The sequence below is a fragment of the Carlito syrichta genome, unplaced genomic scaffold (assembly GCF_000164805.1).
Source record: "Carlito syrichta isolate Samal-C Ts95f unplaced genomic scaffold, Tarsius_syrichta-2.0.1 Scaffold299437, whole genome shotgun sequence".
Classification (NCBI taxonomy): Eukaryota; Metazoa; Chordata; class Mammalia; order Primates; family Tarsiidae; genus Carlito; species Carlito syrichta.
In genome coordinates, this window is record NW_007243533.1 from 83,090 (window position 1) to 105,174 (window position 22,085).

Sequence of the window (22,085 nt, forward strand, 5' to 3'; positions counted from 1 at the left end):
GTCTTATTTGTAAATTTTTTAAATTCTGATAAAAACAGCAGTTTTATTAAAAGAAGTCATTTACTTTAAAGTCATGTTTAAAGACCTTACAGTTTCTTTATTAATACAACCCCAAACCAATACCAGTGACATGGGCAATGGGAACCAACTTCCTTCTTTTGTACCGATGAAAGACTGAGTCACAGTGGGTCCTAATGACTAGAGAAGTTTGTTAGTGAGAGGCAGGCCTCAGAATACATTAGTACTTACACAACACTTACTCAGTTAAGCACACAATTAAGCACAATTATGAATAGTAGAACTTTTCAAAACTTTTCTGGACAATCTTATTTTCTCTCTTCTAAATTTACCTGAAACCTTATGTGTTCTGAATATGTTGTTATAAAACAGTATGATGATACCAGAGCACTTTTCTTTGAAAGACAAAAGGACTTTAAAAAGACTAAAAGCAAATGTAATCTTTATCAAATTAGCTTTTCATTTACAAATAGTAATGAAACAGTATAACCTACTCTTCTTTATCCATAATTTGCATGGTGCATATCGTACGCAAAAGTAAACAGAAATCCTTAAATCCTCACCATCTATCACAACAAATGCCCTTGATTTCTTCTCAACTCTAAATCTAGCTAAGAAGGCAGATGGGGCTCTCTAAGTACATTCAACAGCTGCATTGCTCTTCACAAGCTATTTATTTCTCAACATTCTACAAAATGATCAGGTAGAGCAGTCCTTACTATTTTCAATACCAAAAAGAAGCTGACATCAACTCAACACAGACTTACTCATGTATCTTCAAATTAAAAACTCGGGAGGCAATGGCATATTTTTGTGGAAAGTGATACTGACAGCTCTATCTTCTATCACCGACAGTCTGTTAGGTTAGGTTGGTCCCAGCCATCCCAAGCCTCAGTGTCCTCAACTGTTAACTGAGGACATGAAAATTCTTGTCTGAATTTAATTTCTCAGAAGCCACAATAATCCAACATGGCTTGATGACTCATCCTTGATATTTCTGAGTCTCTAAACAATAGACTGGCATACAGATTTGAATATAGTTGTGAAACATAGTTGGAAAAAAACTGTATTATTGGGAAGGCAGAGAAGAAACCATGAGATACAATGACAATGAAGCAATGGTGCACAGACAGGGGTTTTTAACCAGGATGGAGGGGTGTCATTGGGTGATCCTTGATCCCCTGACACTGCATGGAAAATTCAGTATGTCTATGTATTTTTCTCAGAAGCTGCATCCTCAAGGCCTTGAAGGTCTAACACCTTTCCTTCTCTCTCAACTTGAAAATGGAGATATCAAATTCAGCTAAGTGCCTATTTAGGGACAAAGAGGACAGAATGTTAATTCATTCCTTCCTTCTTCTGTCTCTCCTCCTGACTCAATAGAATCTTTTGGTCAAGAATCTTTGATAGAAAATATTGGGAGCAACTTGAAAATTCCTGGTTTTTCTTTTTTTTAACCTTTTTATATTTTAGAATCCTTATATGGCCTTAGAAATGGCTTCCCTTGGCTTCTCTCTGCATTCTCTTGCGAGCAGGCTAAACTACCTTTTTGATACCATTCAGATATTTTATGTATTGCTTGCATTTAAATTTGCATTCCTCAGCTCACTGAAAAGCTTGGTTGAAAACTAAATGGGACTCATTCAAATGCTTGTCTCTCAGAAGCACTTAGTCTGTCCTGTGTTAATTTGTTCTACTTCAACTTATGCAGACTTTCTATGCATGATTCACATTCTCCAGTCACCAAATACCTGATTTAACATGCTACAGTGATTTAGGATTTGGGATTATATTGTAATTATTTGTTGCCAACAGAATTAGTTTTTACCTGAAAGATTCTAGCTGTTTCCAGTGCTAATGGAAGGACAAGGTCTGTCTCAGCTTGAGCAGTTCTGCCTTAACTTTGGCTTTAATTGGTCAGAACCATAAACAGACAGCCTCGGACCCTTCAGCCCTACTTGAGGAGTCTCCAAAGTCACCATCAGAAGGTTTTTGTCTTCTAATACCCTTCCTAAGAGGCTTTATTCCTAGTGCTTTCTTGCTTAGTTACAAAAGCATTCTGTGAAAATCAATTGGCTATCTGAAATTTATAATACAAAGTATTAATGCATTATTATTTATAAATTGGGTGATACATTTATTGTTATCAGTAAAATTTATAATAAGCAATGCACATACATATTTATTTGGAAAGTCAGTTGTTTAACATGCACACCATAACATCTTCAGTCTTGTCTAGAACCAACCCTGCAAGTCAACATGCTCAAAAAAAACAATGGGATTTTGTTGTGTGTATGCAAAGACTTTACAATTTGCCATATGTTACACTTATATGTACAGACAAGTTCCAGTGCTTCCTTGAAGTGACACCCACATTCTCTGCTATCATGAAACTGATGAGTGAAGCAGGTAAAGTGCATCTCCTTTCCTTCACATCGTCCTTCTACCCTGGCAGAAGCAAGATGGCTCATTCCTGTTAAAAGTATGAGTCAAAAAATAGGATACAGCTTATGAGAGATGAGAGGGAACCCAACACAGTAACAAGACCTGGAGATTCTTTAGAAATGGGTCCTTATGGTGAAAACAGAATAAAAACTGTCATGTTAGTTTTTAAGCTACTAATGACATTCAGGAAAGTGGGCTTTGGATGCAACAGGCATGGTTTAAATTACTTCCTCTCTCTGAGGCCCAGTGTTTTCAAGTGTAAAACTGGAACAATAACACTCACCTCATAGGTTGGTGTAAAGATTAAATAAGATAAAATCTTTAACATGCTTAGCACATTTGGGTATGTGTGCTAATTAATAAAAGAAAGATACTATTTCTACGGTTTTAGTTACCTATGGCTACCAGTCTGAAAATACTACCTGGAATATCCCAGAAATAAACAATTCATAGGTTTTCAATTGCACACCAGTCTGTGAAAGGTACCTATAGAAACCTAGAAGAAACAGCTTATGCTTAGTCTTTTGGCCTCAGTGTAGCGATTAACAAGCATTCAGACATTCTACTACAGAACAAACAACAGCCTATCCCATCCCCCTCCAGGCAAATCACCTTCAGATGCAAGACCAGGACAACCCAACCATTCATAGTTTAGCATAATAATCTCTAATAAACTTTTAGGTTCCTTGTCAAAGCTGAAGATCAAAGACAGCTGGCCAAAGTCATTAGAGTTTGTGAGTTGCAAATGTTTGAGTTTGTGAATTGCAAATGTCTAACAAGTCTCTGGCAGGAATCACACCCTCCTCCCAGGGTTAACCTAATCAGCCCTCTGTGAACTATGTGACACACAGAAGCCCCACCATGGCAGCAATCATGTGACTAACCCAACCCATCTGCCCACTGTCCATCATCTGACATCATCAGTACCTGTGCTTGCCTGCCCCTTTGTGATGACGTGGAAGCAGACCACCACCCAATCACCCTAAATGAGCTTCCCCCATAAAGGGGAATGGTTAAAAGGACTCAACCACAAGCAACCAGCGGCCATTGCCTTGCTGGAGTCTGGTGTGGCCATGTGCTCTTTGAGCCATGGCTGTCGCCGTGCTTCCTGGCTTTGGTCCCCCTCCCCCACCTTGGGGAGGGGAATCTTCTTTTTTCTCGTTCTCTAATTAACTTTAAATAAACTTTTCTTTTCTTAATCGTTTTGTGTGTCGCAATTCTTTACAATTTACTCGGAACTCTGGGTTCCCAGTGCCCACCTCCGGCTTGCCAGCCCTTGTGGTGCTGAGTGCCTCCCTACGAGTCTCCACCCTCACCCTGTCCGTCCAGTACCCTAACAGTCTGAACAGCATGATGAAATCTTACTGTTCACCTCCATCCTACCCAGGACATAAATCCTCTCTTTGGCCAGTATCTCTACTTGGTAGAAGCTCCCTATTGGTGGCTCAGTAGCCATCTCAGTTATCAGATCAACTGTCAAGGTAGAGCAGTTCCTGTGTTCAAGTAACCCTATTTTTACTGTCCTATGGCGTTACAGCACATGAGTACTGTGCCTAATTTACAAAATAAAAATTCAGTATAGGCATATGTATAAGAAAAAAACGTAGTATATGTAGGGTGCTATCCTCGGTTTTAGGCATCCACTAGGGATGTTGAAAAGCATCCTCCATGGGTAAGGAGGAATTAGTTACTATAAACTACTGTACTCTCAACTAACATTAAGTTCCTTAATTTTTCTGTTTCTCAAGTGCTTAGTAGCACATCATGTAAAGAACAGATACTCAATAGCCCTTTCATTGATTAACTAGAATCAGACTTTTTAAATGCTTAACATTGCTCTTACAAAATCTTTAATTTCATGGTTCTCTAGGAAAAACTATATGTGGTAAGTGTATGTGAATAGTAAGGGTATTTTATGGGGTCTTTGGAGCAAATATAGACATATAATTATGGATGAGTATATCTGTGGGATATGTAGAATGTATTGTGGCTTTCTGTCAATTTCCAGAGCTTCCAAGAGTCATTATTTCCATAGCATCAGAGGATTAATTTATCCTTCCAAGAAAGAGAGATATTTCATGGAGGAGGACAGTGCCTGTTATTGTGAGCACAAAAGTTTCTTTTTAGATGTAGTAGGTTCTTCGAAGCACAGTGAGAAAGCAAAGGAGATGAAGACTGCTTCCTGTGCACAGTGGATGTCTTTGATGCAGTTAAGTCAGGTCAAGGCTTTGCTAAACTCTGAGAAGACTGTCAGGATGGATGGCCATATCACCCTCAAACAGCCTCTGAGAGCGTTTTTAAAGGCAGAGTGTGGTATGAAATGCACCTTGAAGCAGATCCAGGATGTAAACCTAAATGGAAGTAGATCCAGGATGTCAACCTAAATGACCAAAGACCAAGTCAAAAGCCTTTCCTATAGCTATTAGTATATTTTTTTAAACTTGTACGTTTTTTATTATGAAAAATTTCTAACATGCATTAAAAGATACAGTACTATATGTATCCATCACCCAGCTTCAATAATTATCCACTCAAGGTCAATCTTTGTTCAGCCCTACTAGGGCTCAGCAAGCTTTTTCTCTGTAGGTTAATATTTTAGACATTGTGAGCCATTCAGTCTCTGCCCAAACTACTCAACTCTGCTACTGTAGCTAGGAGGCATCCACAGGCTACATATAAATGAATAAGCATGAAAGTGATCCAATAAATCTTTATTGGGACAGATTTGACCTCCAGGCCATAATTTGCCAACACCTGTTCTATAAGCTTACTCACTTCCTCCCTATCCTGAACTATTTTCAAGTAAATCTAAGATATATTTTTACTTGTGAACATTTCAGTATATAATCACAATTCTATTAGAATACTAAGTTATTCCTTAATAGCATTAAAATTCAGTTAATATTCAAATTTACTCAATCGCCTCTTAGTTTTTGTTCATTTTCTTACAGTTGGTTTGAATAAGAGAAACTACAATTGGCTTAACTGTCCCTAAATTTTCTTTCAGGTATGTCTCACCTTCCCATAAACCTGATTTTTTTTTTCTTTTAATAAAGCCAGTTGGATCATTTTTGATAATTTTGAGTTGTGGGGTCCATGTGAGAATTTGCTACATAAGTAAATTGTGTGAAAATGAGATCTGAGCTTCTAGCGAGTCCTCTCTCCTCCTTGGTAGTGGACACAGTACCTAATTGGTGGGAATTAAGCCCAGCTGGTCAGGATGGGTAATCCTTGAAATGTGTTGTTGGATGCGATTTGTCAGAATTTTGTTAAAATTTTTCATCTATGTTCATCAAGGAAATGGCCTGTAGTTCTTTCCTTGTTGGGTCTTTGCTATTTTGGGGTATCAGGATGATACTGGCTTCATAGAATGAGCCAGGGAGAATTCTTCCTTCTTCGTTGCTAGGAATACTTTGAATAGGATTGTATCAGTTCTTCCCTGTATGTCTTCTTCCCTTCCTCCTAAACAGTAAGTGACTTTTTACCTATTATTTCACACAGTTTTCACTTATCCTATATATCCAAAGCAACTCATCTTGTTTTAAGGATCCCTCAGTGGAGAAAAGACAGCTTTGTGAACAAACAGGTTTGGGAAACCAAGCAATAGTATATCCCATCATGGACACTCAGTGGGCCTATTCACATAGTAAAGTCTTTGAGACGTCCTACAGTAATTAAAGTTGTCTAACTAACCCAGCATCTTTCCAACAACTGGGCAATAGTTTCTTTGGTTTAAGTAATATTTTTAACATCCTGAAAAAGTATTCTTTGGAGTACTACTTGTGATATTCTGATTTAGAACATTATTGAAAAAGCATTATACAACTCACATTGTACTACTATTTTATAAATATTCATTTTCAATTTGAAGAAATTATATTTTCTAAATTCACATGTGTTTTAAAGCATGTACTTTACAAACTTGGCAGTATTTTCTTCTCTCTTCCAAATAGTTCCTATATTTACTTTTTTCTAGTTTGATAGCAGTGATTCCAAGACTGGTATTGCTACAGCGGTAACTCTGTATGATAATTACATAAACTAATGATGGAAATTCACCAGCGGGAATAATAAATGGCATTATGATGTCAAGAATATGATTTATGTGAGAATGTATGAACTAAGATAAATGAATTATTATAGGTAGAAAGGTCATTGTTTTACATTTATTATGTCCAGAAAAATGTCACAGAAGAAAGATCTGTAATCAGAAAAGGTTTTATACTAACAAACCTCACAATCTTAGTGTACACAATGACCTGAAAGGTCATTTGGTAAGACGTCACACCAACTGCAGAAATAGGGAGGAACTAATGACTTTTTAAGGCTGATAATTAAATTTTCAAATACCTCCAAGTATTAGAAATATCTGCTTCCCAGCAAAGCAAAACATGTTTCCATGGAACTTTAATATACTGATTCTATTTCTATAAGATAATAGGTTCTCTGTTTTTGTCTTTTTTTAAAGAACTACTGGTCAGTCAAATTCTCTTTAAAATTACTACAGAATGGCTTTTAATACTTTAAATGACTTTTCCATTTCCTGGAAATTTCTTGATGTAAGAGGGCTCCAAAAGCCATATGGAAAAGAATTATACAACATATTGGAAATGATAGAGAACTGAGGATTTTACTTATTTGACTTCTATCAGAGGTATTTTCCTGGCAAGCGATTATATACTTAACATGTGTGTGTGTGTCAGAGAGAGGGGATGAGGAGAGAGAGAGAGAGACAGGGTTTCACTCTGTTGCCCAGGCTGAAGTACAGTGGCATAATCTTGACTCACTGCAACCTCGAACTCCAGGTTTCAAGCAATCCTCCTGCCTCAGTCTTCTGAGTAGCCGGAACTACAGGTGTGCGCCATCATGCCCAGTTAATTTTTCTACTTTTTGTAGACACAGGGGTGTTGCTTTGTTGTCCAAGTTGGTCTTGAACTCCTGAGGCTCAAGCGATCCTCCTACCTCAGCATCCCAAAGTGCTGGAATTACAAGCATGAACTATTTAGTTGATTTTTAAAAATTTTTTTTTATTTTGAAGATGTGGGGTACAATTCAGGGTTAGGCATACAAATGTTATCATGCAGGTGCCCTTGTAGATGAGATGGCCCCCCTCCCCTCTCCCGACAGTTTCCCACTACTGCCAATTCCTTCCTTTTTTTTTTTTTTTTTTTTGAGTTGGAGTCTCACTCTGTCGCCCAGACTGGAGTGCAGCCCCGGCGATCCTTCCGCCTCAGCCTTCCATGTAGCTGGAACTACTGGCGCACACTACCACACCCGTCTAATTTTTTGATTTATTGTAGAGATGAGTTCTCACCAAGTTGCCCAGGTGGGTCTCGAACTCGCGGGCTCAGGCAATCCACTCACCTCAGCCTCCCAAGGCATGGGATTACAGGCTGAGCCACAGAGCCCGGCACCAATTCCTTTCTTATAGTATTATGATAATTGTTCAAGGTCCACTTATGAGTGAGAAAATGTGGTACTCAGTTGTTTCTGTTAAAGATCACTCAGTATTATGGACTCTAGGTCCATCCAAGTTGCTGCGAAGTTCATAATTTTGTCCTTCTTTATGGCTGTGTAATATTCCACCATGTATATATGGCATATTTTTTTATCTAGTCCAGTTTCAATGGGCAACATGGTTGGTTCCTTGTTTTTTTGCTATTGTAAATAATGCTGCAGTAAACATGTGTGTGCAGGTTATCTTTTTTACAGAGTGATGAGTTCCTCCAGGTATATTCCCAGTAGGGGGACTGTGAAGTCACATGGAAGGTTGATTTTTAGATATTTTAGGAATCACCACACTGTTTTCCACAGAGGTTGTACTAATTTACACTCCCACCAATAGTGTAAAAGTGTTCCCTTTTCACCATATCCTCTCCAGCATCTGTTGTTTTGTGAGTCATTGACAATGGCCATCCTGACTGGAGTTAGGTGGTATCTCAGTGTGGTTTTACTTTGCATTTCTTTGATGACTAATAAGGCTGAGCATTTTTTCATGTATCTGTTGGCAGCACATATGTCTTCTTTTGAGAAGGGCCTATTCATATCTTTTGCCCACTTTGTAATGGGTTGGCTTTTTTATTTTCAGTGAGTTTGAGTTCTTTGCAGATCTTAGATGTTAGGTCTTTGTCAGATATATATCTGGAAAGTATTTTTTCCCAGACTGTGGGCTGTCTCCCCACTCTCTTGGTGGATTGTTTGGCTTTGCAGAAGCTTATCAGTTTGATGAGGTCCAACTTGTCTATCTTATCTCTTATGGCATAGACACTTGGGGGTTTGATCAGGAATTGGTTGCCTGTTTCTATGACCATGTTTCAGTGTCTCCTGTGTTTTCTAAGGTTCTTGTAGTTTGAGGTATTATGTTTAGGTCTTTGATGCTTTTAGAGTTGATTTTTGTATATGGTGATAGGTAGGAGTCTTGTTTTAATCTTTTGCATATGGTCAGCCAGTTTTCCTAGCACCATTTACTGAACAGGTTCTCCTCTCCCCACTGGTTGATAGGTTCCCTACCCAGGGTAGAGTGCAGTGATACAATCATAGCTCACTGCAACCTTGAACTACTGGGCTCAAGCAATCCTCCCACCTCAGCCTCCTAAGAGGCTGGAACTACAGGTGTATGCAACCACACCCAGCTAATTTTTAAGTTTTTTCTGTTGCTGTTATTGTTTTGGTTTCTTTTTCAGAGATGAGGTCTTGCTATGCTGCCCACCCAGGCTGGTCTCAAACTCCTGGCCTCAAGCAGCCCTCTACCTCAAACTCTCAAAGTGTTGGGATTATGGGAGTGAGCCACTATGCCTAGTCTGTTCTCAGCATTTATAAAGGCAAAAGTACATAGAGACAAATCAGTGATGCAATTTTAATAACCCGAAAGCATTTTTTCCTTAGAAGTTTATTATATCATTAAAACACCCAGCACATATATGAAAACTGAAGCAAGCAAACCAAGAAGCAATGTCTGAAAAACAAACAAAAAACAAAGTAGCATTTCAGAAATAACACTTCACACAATGGAGGAATAAAATCTGGATTTAAACATTCTCTGGTATCACTAAAGCCAAATGACACCTGACAAATTTGGACACCATGGGAACTGACAATAGGATGAAGATAGTTAGGTCTTGAAAGCTTTTCCTATTGACTTCAACTTAATTATGGTCTCTTCTTGGGCAGTAGGGCTGTGTCCTACATGAGATTAATGTTTGGTAAAAAACAGTGACTTCCAATTTCAATCCACAGCAGGAGTTTCTTCAAAATGTTGCAGAGAGAAAATTGGTCACAGACTGACAGGAGAGAAAAGTATTGTCACAGGTATAATTGATGGTGTTCTAGGAAGAGAAAACTATTTCCCTGGAGAGAGAGGACTGGGAATGATAGATATATAACAAGCATTTTGTATGTGTTGTAGAAATTCATAGAAACCACAAGTCAAACAACTCTTTTCCTTGTTAACTTTTTAAAGTCTTGTTTGTTTAAACTTTGGAGCAGGGAAATCCAGGGCACGTTTTAGTAAATACAGTAAGTCCCCAACATATGAATGAGTTCCATTCCGAGAGTGCATTCGTAAATCTAATTTGTTCCTAGTCCAACTAGGTACCCAATTAACACAATCAGCTATATACAGTATTGTACTGTAATAGGTTTATAATACTTTTCACACAAATAATACATTAAAAATAAGCACAAAAAATAAACAAACACTTTTAATCTTATAGTACAGTGCCTTGAAAAGTACAGTAGTACAGTACAGTACAACAACTAGCATACAGGGGCTGACATCACGTTCACAAGCAAGAAGAGTTACTGACTGAAGGATGAAGAGGAGCTAGGAGATGATAAAGCTGAAGGGTAATCAGCAATAGGAGATAGAAGGCAAGCTGCAATTTCACTGACTTGTGCCTAAAGTTGATGGCACAGGTGCTGATTCCTTGCTGGATTCAATTCTATCTATCCTCTTGGAAAAAAAGGTTCAGTGAAGTCTGAGTAGTAGCTCTTTTTTTCTCGTCACAGATGACACGGTAGAACCAGATCGCATTCTGAACAGCTGCTGCAATCTTTGTGCACCATTCTACATTTGGGCCCTGTACCTCAAAAACTACAGTGCCTCCTCAATTAATACAAAGCACATGTTCAAATCGTTGAAAGTTTGCAACTTGAGGGCTCACATATAGGAAATTTGCTATAATTAAGACATATTGACTTCTTTAAATTAAAAATCAGTTTTGAAATGCTTATGAAAACTATGAAATTCTTCAAATAAAAGTGAATAGTTTGATTTTTCAACTCTTCAAATGTTGCTTTTTTTTTTTTATAATAACCATATTGAACACCTGATATCTATGGCAGCCATAGTATCTTACTACATTTCTACAATGAGGAAAATAGTTGATTGGGGACTCCAGCCCCTGAACTTTGAAACCCATCCTTGAGTTTGCACAGAGGTCACACTACCCATGAGCAGCTCCTCATTTGATAATGGAGTGTCCAGGGGATGCTAGAGCCAAGCTGTGCCTGAGACAGGGAACCACTTTCTCAGCTGACTTTGGTTCAAGGACTCCTCAGTGACGTTCTGCAAGGCACTCCAAAACACTCTGTCCCAATCCCCTTCAGTGATTCTCATAGTCTTTCCCATCACTCTCCTCATTTCCTTCCACATGAGCATTTTACCGAATAAAAATCCTTGACCTTTTAGTCTTATTTTGGCTTGTTTCTGGTAGGACCCGAAATACAGTATCTTTGGTAGCTTCTTCCCTCAGAATTGAATTCGGAATGGAGGTTACAGTGGTTGAACTTGAGGTGCATAAATAGAAAAGCTTTTTCCCCCCATAAAAGAAGAGTATGAAACCAGAATCTAGACTATAATGATGAGAAGTTTAAAAACACTGAAAGGTGCTGAGATACTACTGGTATTATTTAGTTTCTTTGTATTTCCACTCTCCTCCTCAATATCTTGGGTTATTTAATCCTCTTTATCATTTTTATTTCTCTGTTACCTAACTATTGCACATTTTTCTTGCAAGATGTTTTACTTCAAATCTTATAGGTTAATAGTTATCACAAATCTTTAAAAAGTTTGTAAAATGAAGAGAGAATTCCCTAAAGAAATGCAACAAAAGTGAAAAATCACAAAACTTGATCACAGAGTTATACATATATATTTTAAAATATATAAACATGGAAATACACATATAAATTTTTATTGATTCTGTCTGATAATAGTTTTAAGGTCATACAGGCAACAGACTAAATCAATAAAAATTTATAGAGACTTTCCTTTGTTTTCAACACTTGTCTGGACACAAAGGTTTGGGTTCTCAAGAGGTTTACTATCTAATTATGATTAGAATTAACTGCAAGAAAGTAAGTCACAAAAGCCCAGGCTTGGACGAGACCTGAACGTTCAAGTCCAATTGCCCTTGTGCTTGAATATCCTTTTCCTCAGCAAGACCAAGTGCTACCAAGAATCTTCTTGAACAGCTCCAGTAGTAGAGAACCTGTAACCTCCTAAGTGTAGTGTCCATCTCTAGATCTATCTTTGACTTTCAAAATTCCTTTTTATAGTGAAATTTCACTTGAGGTCCAAGTCCACATCCATATCTTATTGATGTTTTCTCTTAAAATTATCATCAAAATAAAAAAAAAAAAAAAACCGTAAAAGTCAAGTACAAAATACTCCTTCAAGAGTCATCAGTTTAAAAAGCACTGTTTCAGCCAGCAAGTAGTCTCATATTAAATGAGTGAGTGAGACAGGGCATCTATATTTCTCTGGGTCTCTGTTTTCTTATCAAATAAGAAATGGAGGACAGAACACGAGATTTTTAAGCTTCATCTGTATACCATTATTTTCCTCAAATATGTATTTTTCAATAAAATTGCAATTCCGAAATACAAATCAATTTATCTTCTATTCCCCACCCCATATAGAGTAAAAACTACCAATTTAAAACTTGACAAAGCTGTTGACCAACATCAGAGAACAATGTAATTTATGCTTATAGTTATGAAAGCATAAGTTTGGCAACAATATTCTAGAAGGCTTCAAGATGGTAATGTTGTTCCATAATAACTTTTTTTTTTTTTTTTTTAAGAAACAGTCTCTCACTCTGTAGCCCAAGCTGAAGTACAGTGGCACAATCACAGTTCACTATAACCTCAAACTCTTGGGCTCAAGGGATTCTCCCACCCTGACTTTCCAAAACATTGAGATATAGATGTGAGTCACGGTACCTGGTCAAGACCCATTTTTAAATAAAATTAAATACATTATACCAATTTCCCCAAAATAAAAATTAATGGCTCTTGTCCATTGCAAGAAAGGATATCAAAAATGTCTGTACTCTGTTTACTAGAAAACATTAGTGAGAAAAGAAAATGTATTCATCATATGTGGCAGCACCTATTCCAATATTTAGCATAAACAACTATGGTCCTTTTAAAGACAGACAAAACACAGGACTATGGCAGCATCACTCTGCATGTTAGCACCCTCATCATTCCTCTCCCTGTTGCACTCCTTGCCTGTCACAACAAAAAACTGAAATACATTGTTACTTACCATGCACTGATAAACTTTATCTTCCTATTCTTAATTAAAGGATGATTCTTATTTCTCTGTCTTAAAATAATTGATACTAAGATTTAGCTCATCAACAAAATAACTATACCTAAATGGTATCAATGCTAAAAATGAAATTGTTTTTCTTTCCAATTTGCTATAATTTCTCAATTTCTTATAATATGTAATATTGTTTAAAATAAAAAATTCCAAAACTTTTAAAGCAAAAAAAAAAAAAAAAATGCACTTGTTTACTTTTTTCCCCTTGCCTTAGTGAGCATCAGTAAAAGATAGGTTTCCTACTCCTATGCTACATAATGTCACTAAAAAAATATAATTCAAATAACAGTAAGCACATTAAAACTTGGGTTCCAAACTTATAGAATCAACTTAGGTTAACATATAAAAAGAGCTGTGTAAATGCTTGCTCATCAGAAGGGTAAGATGACAAAGCAAAACTATCTGCCACCAACAGCACTTACATACATGGGGCATCTAAACGACGCAGAAACACAGCTAGATTTAAGCCAAGCTTCCCGGATCCTGAACCAGGTCTCTGACTCCAAAAAACAACTTCACAGACAGGTGGTTTTGTGACGCTTTTAAACAAGTCATTGAAAGTGCTTTTTCTTAAAGCTGAGAAAGAAAGAACAATTCATCTTAAAAAGATAAGTAAGTAAAAGTGTAAGCCCATTAATAATGAAGGCAGTAAGCTGTTAGACACCAGGCTGAATAAGTGATTTCCATGTATTCTGGGAAAAACACTTAGGGCAATATGGCATCCTTACTTTATGAAGATCAAATTGCTTATAATTGTATTACTTACAATCTCCTAGTTATAATTGGTCACTTGATTCAAAGTAGGGCATTTTAACTGTATATTTGCTTAATAGACCTTTTTCCTTAAATTCACAATTTTTAATGTTTTGGCATTCCTGAAACACACGTCTGCTTCATCTTATGAAGCAATAGAAAGCACAGAGTCATGAAGCTTGGAGCTGAAGCTAAAGCTGAGGTGATTAAGAAACACAGAGTTGCTTAATGTCAGGCTAAACCCAAGCTTGCCGACAAGGTTAGTACTCTTCTGCAGCATGCTGGACACTAGGATATCATGACCCATGATATCCTAGTTAGGATCACCCTAAAACATTTACTGATTGTTTCTAAATACAATTAAAATTCTAATTTACCAGCATCAAAACAACTATGAAGATTTCCTAACTCTTCAATTCCAAAATGTCAATTTCTACTCTGAGAAGGGCATGTTTGGGTAATGTAATATGAGGACAGTTTTTACATCAGACAGACATAAATTTCAACACTATCATTTGTGTTATTTAACCTGAGTCTCAGTTTTCTTACCTGTAAAATGAGAACCCCCCCAACACCAATCTAATGTAGTTTAGTGAGGGTTGAAACAAAAAAAGTCTTAACATTAACTCTAGGAAAGTGGAACTCTTTCTAGAATCAGGAATAGAGAAACTGCCCATCCTAACCTCACCCCATCCCGCTCCCACTCTAACCCTCTAACACACTATCAGTAGCTCTGAGACACAGAAATGCCAATTTTTTTTTAATCATACTTCCACAACAATACAGACGACATACAGCCATGCTGCAAAATGATACATAGCAAACCTCCCACACTCGCAGTAAGAAAAGGATTGGAACAAATAACACTTAAGCCCTTCACAGGAATATAGTACTGCCATTTTTTTTTGTTGTTATAAATACACAATTTTAAGATATTTTTAAGTTACTCAAGTAATAGACACACAATGTTTTTTAAAAATAATATATCTAAGAATTTTAAAGCATGCTGTGAAATAATAAACTTCCATCAGATATTCTTCATTCTTAGAGAAAAGTATTGGAATCCAAAATATATGGAAACTTTCCAAAATATGATAACCAATTAAACAGTTAAAATTCTACTCCTGGAATAATGTCATCCTTCTAAAGTTTAAAATACAATTAGGCCGGGCTCGGTGGCTCAGCCTGTAATCCCAGTACAAGGTGAGTTGACTGTCTGAGCCCACGAGTTTGAGACCCACCCGGACAACTCGGCGAGACCTCATCTCCACAATAAATCAAAAATTAGCCGGTCGTGGTAGCACACGCCTGTAGTTCCGGTTCCTTGGAAGGCTGAGGCGGAAGGATCACCAGAGCCCAGCAGGTCGAGGCTGCAGTGGCCGGGAGCGTGCCACTGCACTCCAGTCTGGGAGACAGAGTGAGACTCCAACTCAAAAAAAAAACAACAAAAAAAAAACCAGTTAAACTACAAAGACAATAAATCCAATAAATTTACCCATAAATCCAAAACGCAAAACTATTAAACACTGAAAGTTCCATTATAACTCACTGAGTGGTAAAAACTGAACTGACAGGAATTCATTTGGCAGCAAAATCTGACCTAATTGTGGCTGTTTACTATCCTTACTAATCCACACAAACATTTGCCAAAGTTACAGGCACTGCCCTAGACTTCATTAGGATTTTATGTAACATAATACATGGAACGCATTACCTTTCTAAAATTAAAGTTCTGAAACAGATCTGACATCAACAAGAAGGAATTAAAAATCCATCCACATGAATATGTTCTGCAAACTAAGTGCCAGGTTTAAGTCATACAATAATCTAAGAATTAGGTATTCTACTTTACATATGAATACCCAGTTTATATATAAAATTAGGGCCTAAACACAAGTTAACTTGACCAGTAGCCCTCAGCAAACAGTGAGTGCCAAAACACAAACCTAGGTTTGTCTTACTTTATTTACAACCTACGCTTTTAATACTGAAGTTCTTAAAGGAAAATTAAATCACAAAGAAAGTTTTATAAGAAGCTATAATTACCAAAACTTTTAACGTAGAAAAATGGAATTCCCAAGTATAATATATACCTTCCATTCTGAGTATCCACATCTAAACATCAACATCATATTTCATAGGTCATGGAACAACAAAAAAAGATGATCTACTATTGTTTATCCCTTAAATACTGGATTCAGAAGATGGTGAAAATAAATACAAAAACAATAGGCTCTTCAAACAGAAATGCCAGCTAATCCTTTCTACTAAGATTTAGGAAAAAAAATCATGGATTTGGCTTTTTTTTTTAAACCACAAAATGTACTAACACAGTAATCTATGTTTATGTCAACCACATTTTTAGGTTTTTCCACTAACAATCCTCAATTTAACAATCAGCTGATTCAATGGTAAATATGATCAGATTTTGGGCCCACTGATCAAAGGACTGAGGAGGGCATGTGTGACACGGCCTATAATAGAGCACACTAGGACACTAAGTAATTGATTGTTTCTACCAGCAATTCTCCAACAAATATGCATAAAATAATCTGAGATCTTTGCAAGAAATAGATTCCTGAGCTCACTCTCAAGGACCACACCATAAATCTCAAAGGATACTCAAGGATCTACATATTTATTAAATAAGCATCCCAGATGATTGTGAAGCAAGGACTGAACTTTGACAAACTCTGGTCTACATCATATGTCATCTAATGGTGGTGTCAAAGATTTCTTGTTCTCAGGCTGCATAGTGAAACCATCACCAGCTGATACACTGCCAACCACGCTGAGTCTATCTCTCTCCCAGATTCATCCTTATCCTTTTAGCAACTTACTTTTTAAATTAAGAGGTGAGATTTGATATGCAATTCTACCCAGGGTCAAAACTAAGCTACAAGTGTCCTTGAGAAATAAGTGAACATTTGTATGATTTTCAACTAAATATTAACAAATTAAGAGCAATAAAAATGATTAAAGGACTAATTATGTTTTAGCCACCATGTTTTCTGCTTCATAAACACTATTTCAATCAATCTTTACAAAAACCCATGTAGGAATATATTTCCTCACATTTTACAAAAGAAGAAACTGGGGCAGCACTGCAATTAAACAGCACTAACAGGTCTCATGAGTTTAAACTATGGTTCTTAAACCATATGCCAAAAGTGCCTCTATTCTTAAAAACTTAAAAAGAGAGAAGTGATACAGTTTGCTTACTTCTAAGATAGAGAATATCCTAATTTTTACAGAGCAGTTTCATTTAACTAACTTTCTTCCTCACCCTAACTAAACATACACAAAGAATAGCACATCTTGGCAAGTTAGGGCTGATATATGACCACAGTATCCTACTTCAAGTTAGGATGCAACAGTTTGCTATGTAGTCATCATTTTGGGTATACTGAACAGCTATCACAAAAACTTGTTTTCCTTGTCTCCTAAAAAGCTATCCTTTTATTTTTATTTTTTTAGTAATTTAGAGCAGAGAAGAGACCCGTCAAGAAACACCTCAATGCCTCTGTCCCCTTATTAGGGCCCCTTTTCCATTTCCATAATGTTTCTCAGCACATCCGATCACCAAATTCCTCCCCACAACAACCAATGTACTACTTTCAGAAATGTAAAAAGAAATTCATATTAGGATATAGAGGCCTATTTTGAGTGTGCTTGAAATACTTCAAAATGCTCCAAGGCTACACATTAATAAACTGAAATCTTTTTTTTTTTTTTTTTTTACATACCCCTGTAACTAATTCTTGACTAATCTCAATTGTTTATATTTTTTAAATGGGATATTTTCTTATGAGCTAAGATCTTACTGTAAAAGAGATATTCAGCTTATTCCTCATATAGTGATGTAGAAAAACCTTAATAGGTTGTCATTTGTAGGTCAACAGAAGTGTGGTGAGAATAAACTGAATTCTTAAAATGAAATGTTTTGATTCATTCCACTCAGAGCCCATAATGTAATAAAAACTAAACACTCATTTTCCTCATTCCACAGATAGCTATGGCATTTCTTAATAATATAATAAACAACTAAGAAAAGATTAGGTATAATTAGTTACTCTGCAAAATTCACACAACCTCAGAAGATAAAGTCTTATGTTCTTCTTGACTTTAGTAACTCTACTAAACTCCAAGTCTCAAGAGGACAGGCTTCATGTCTGTCATCTTTGTACCCCCAGCACCTAGCACTCTATGTCTAGCACATAGTAGGTACACCAACATGTGTTGGGAATGAATAGTAGGTTCAAGAAATGTCAAGACTAAATCAACTAATGCTAGTCATTCTTATAGTTCACAAACTGCCTGACATATGGTTTTACATTATACATTTGAAAAAAAATTGTCTAAATATATAAATTTGAAGTATATACTAAAAACTTTTTAATGGAACATCTGTTTAATGGCAGAGCTCACTACATGATAGAAAAATCATGAAATATCATGATACAGGTTTGGTCTAATCCAAAAATCCAAAACCAGAAACACTCCAATAAGTATTTCCTTTGACTCATGTAGTCTCTCAAAAAAGAATCAAATTTAGAAGCATTTGGAATTTTGAATCAGGAATACTCAATATGCATATACTTTGGAAATTAGATACTTACTAATTTGTATGCTCCAGAGATACAAATTAGTTAAAGACTAGGCACATAAAAGGGAAACAAACTTCATATATAAAGCAAAATTAAAATTAACATTTTCAAAAGGAAATTAACACATTTCACCAATGTACTTTTCCAGACAAGAAATCAAAGTTTTTTTTTTATTGACAGGAGAATAACTATTCTGTGGCAAAATACTTACACATTTTGATATCACTTACCCACAGCCACTGCAGAGGTTATCATTTTAACACAAATGAGGAAATAGAAAAGTTCAAATCTACACAGTACAAAAGTTTAACACACTCAAAACAGGTACAAACTTTTCATACATAAATTTCAACTAAAGCTCTACTGTAGATGAAGAAATTGAAATTTAATGGGAAAAGAATACTGACCTGGGAACAAAACAATGGGTTATAGTTGTAGTTCTAATTGTGGTCATTAATTAACCAAATACTCTGAAAATTTAACTTTTTTTAAAACTTCTTCAAAGCCTCAGTGTATTCATCTAAAAGCAATAATTACCTTGACATACCTACTTTGCAGTTATCATGAGAATCAAACAATAAATATATACAGCCATTATTTTAAAATGTAAAGTGCAATACTAATGTAACATATAAGAGATACTCTTGTTAATACCAGCCAAGAGTAAAATTCATCCATGCATGCGGTTTTCTCATTTTTTCCTCCATTAAGTATTGTTAACTAGTTCCTTGAACACCGCTACAGAGAACAGTTTATTTGGTTTCCCACTGCCCATTATATTTGCATCATATTTTTATACAAAAAATAAAACAAGCCGGGCTCGGTGGTTCAGCCTGTAATCCCGTGCCTTTGGGAGGCTGAGGTGAGCGGATTGCCTGAGCCCGCGGGTTCGAGACCCGCCTGGGCAGCAAGACCTCATCTCTACAATAAATCAAAAAAAATCACTCGGGCGTGGTAGCGCATGCCTGTAATTCCGGCTACTCGGAAGGCTGAGGCGAAAGGATCGCCGGAGCCCAGCAAGTCGAGGCTTCGGTGGCCGGGAGCAGCCACTGCACTCCAGTCTGGGCGACAGAGAGAGACTCCAACTCAAAAAAAAATAAATAAATAAATAAACAGTTCAGCTTTCTAATATTTATGTAATCAGTCTCTAGAGAAATAAAAGATAACAAGTATAACTTGCTCCAACTCCCTACTACCAGAAAGGTAATCTTAAAGGTGCCCAAAAGTGAACTGTTTACTAATCAAACACAAACTATGCTTTAACCATACTAGTGAGAGTTAGCTAATTAATCCTTTAAAATAATTGAACTGAATCCCCATTTCACTGGTTTTGTGAAGTCTCCATTTTTATCTGATAAAGGCTTCCTGAATGAAGGAGTGTTCCGAAGCAAGACATACCTGAATAGAAAAGATAAAGTTCTTAAAGTTTCTTATTTCGTTTATGTTGCCTTTCTCCTCCCTTTTCCCAATCCAAAATGAAAGACAAAAGACAGTAATAAAATGATTGGTCTGATATCGCTAACTGCACTTCATTCACCCAGTAAATCCCCCAAACTCACCAGCTCTCATGCACATAGGAAAAAAAGCTTACAGATATTCCAAAGAAAATCTAAGACCCAAGAAACACAAAATGTTAAGAACTAGAAGGAATCTCCTGGAATCACCCAGATCTTAATGAAGTCCCTTAACAGAAGTAACTCTATCCAACTCAGGGTAAATCAGTTGCATTATCTTCTTACAATAAATAAAACAACCTGTCAATCAATTCTTGATTCCACTTTACCCATTTGCTACCTTGGAGCAAATCTCTTAAACTCTTGGGCTAATTTGTTCTATCCCAGGAGGTTCTATAATAGTAAATAGTATAAGTTACTGAAAATTCCCTGCAAACTGTAAACCACAACACAAATGTAGTACTGGGTCTCTAGATGTATGTACAGTATGTCTCTAAGCAAGGGTTCTGAGCAGGCATGGAGAATCTGAAGGTTCTATTGTTTTTTTAAAAACTTCCCAGTAATCTTGAGAGCTGCCCTCAGTCAAATAACCAGCCTGTGGGTTTCACCAACACGCTTAGGGTTCATGGACTCCCCATCATATCCACAAAGCATAGGTGCAGATGGAAATTTTTCAGGTCAGATTTCCTTTTCACCAAGAACCAGTAATCCTCAAAAGGTTGTAGAGTGGCATGCATATGCTAAGGGTAAAGCTTCCATGGTCTTGCTCAAAATGATACACAGGATCAGAACTATTTTTACTTTCTTCATTTTCCCTCTCATCATATTCTGTCTATTCTACTCCCTTTTCTTTCACATTACTATCACCACGGCTCAGACCCTCGCTACCTCTGATAGCAGTTGGGAGGTCTTTCTACCTCCCTACCTCAATCCACACTGCATGATGCAGATTATTCCTCTTAAAACAAAGTTTAAAAATGGTTTCACTCGCAGATCCTCTGTGGATCTCCCATCTCCTACTAAATTCAAAATCATTATCATGGCATCAAAAACAATCCATAATCTGGCCCAAATTTTTACTTCAAAGCTTTCTCACCCTTCATCCTAGTACACTCTATGTTCTACTGAAACATAATTATTTGCCTCTCTCCAAATGTATGACCTCTGAGCTCTTAGATACTTCTCTCTACTGGGATTCCCTTGTTCTGCCTATCAAAAATCATAGTCATCCTACATAACCAAGATTTCAAAAACCAGAAGCTCTATAAAGTAACCCTCCTAACCTTCTTCCTTACCGAATGAGATCCAGGTTCCACTCCCTTTCATTGAATTCTAAGAGGTTTTTTCCTTTATCATTTACGAAATATACTCTATATTAAAAGGCAAATGGAGCATTTGTGTAAAGTACAGTACCACCTATCCAACTAGTCTGTGAAGACAGAAACTGCTCATCATCCTTATCTTTGTATTCCCCAAGACAGCCATGCAGTAGATGCTTAACAAGGAAGTAAAAGAAATTTCAGGTATCATGGGGTAAATAGCAAAGATGATGATCTCTTGCAGAACGAGACCTCATCTGTGACATCCTCTATCACGCCAGACTTTCAAAAAATATAACTCTTAATTATTGCTTTTCAAAACCATGGTGCCTGTGGGTCTGATAAGCAGTTCTGCATTTTAAAGGAAGAACTACCTGAAAGTGTACTCGAAAACGTTTAGAAGTTATGCCCCAGAGAACTATTCCACATACTTTATTTACACTTCTCAATTTGAGTAGCTTCCAACATTTGGCCACTGCGTTTTCAATGTTTAAAATATTAACGATTCGTGAAAAATTATAATTTCCAGTCACAGCGAAATGATTCCTTTATGGCTAAAAACAAGTCACATAAATAAAAGAATGACTTTTTTTATTTATTAAAAATGTTCCTTTTGCTTGCATAATACACAGACTTGGTGAGACAGGTAAAGCGGATTTATACTTAAGCATGAACTCCTGGGGGGGGGGAACTGCAGACAACTGTAAACCAAGTATTTCAGGTAAAAACATCAAATGGAAAAAACAAAGATAACGTTGGGCATTGTTTTTTTCCACTGCTATTACCAGTAACATTTTAAAGCGGAAACTAGAATCTTGTCGCACATTAGCCTATATACAAAGATTTTTTTAAATGACCAAATAGAAGAAAACAAAAT

At 36.6% G+C, this 22,085-nt stretch overlaps 1 pseudogene; it reads right to left on the minus strand.

Annotated features, from left to right (window-relative positions):
* Positions 1–22,085, minus strand: part of LOC103256972 — a 61,957-nt pseudogene that overhangs the window by 38,479 nt on the left and 1,393 nt on the right.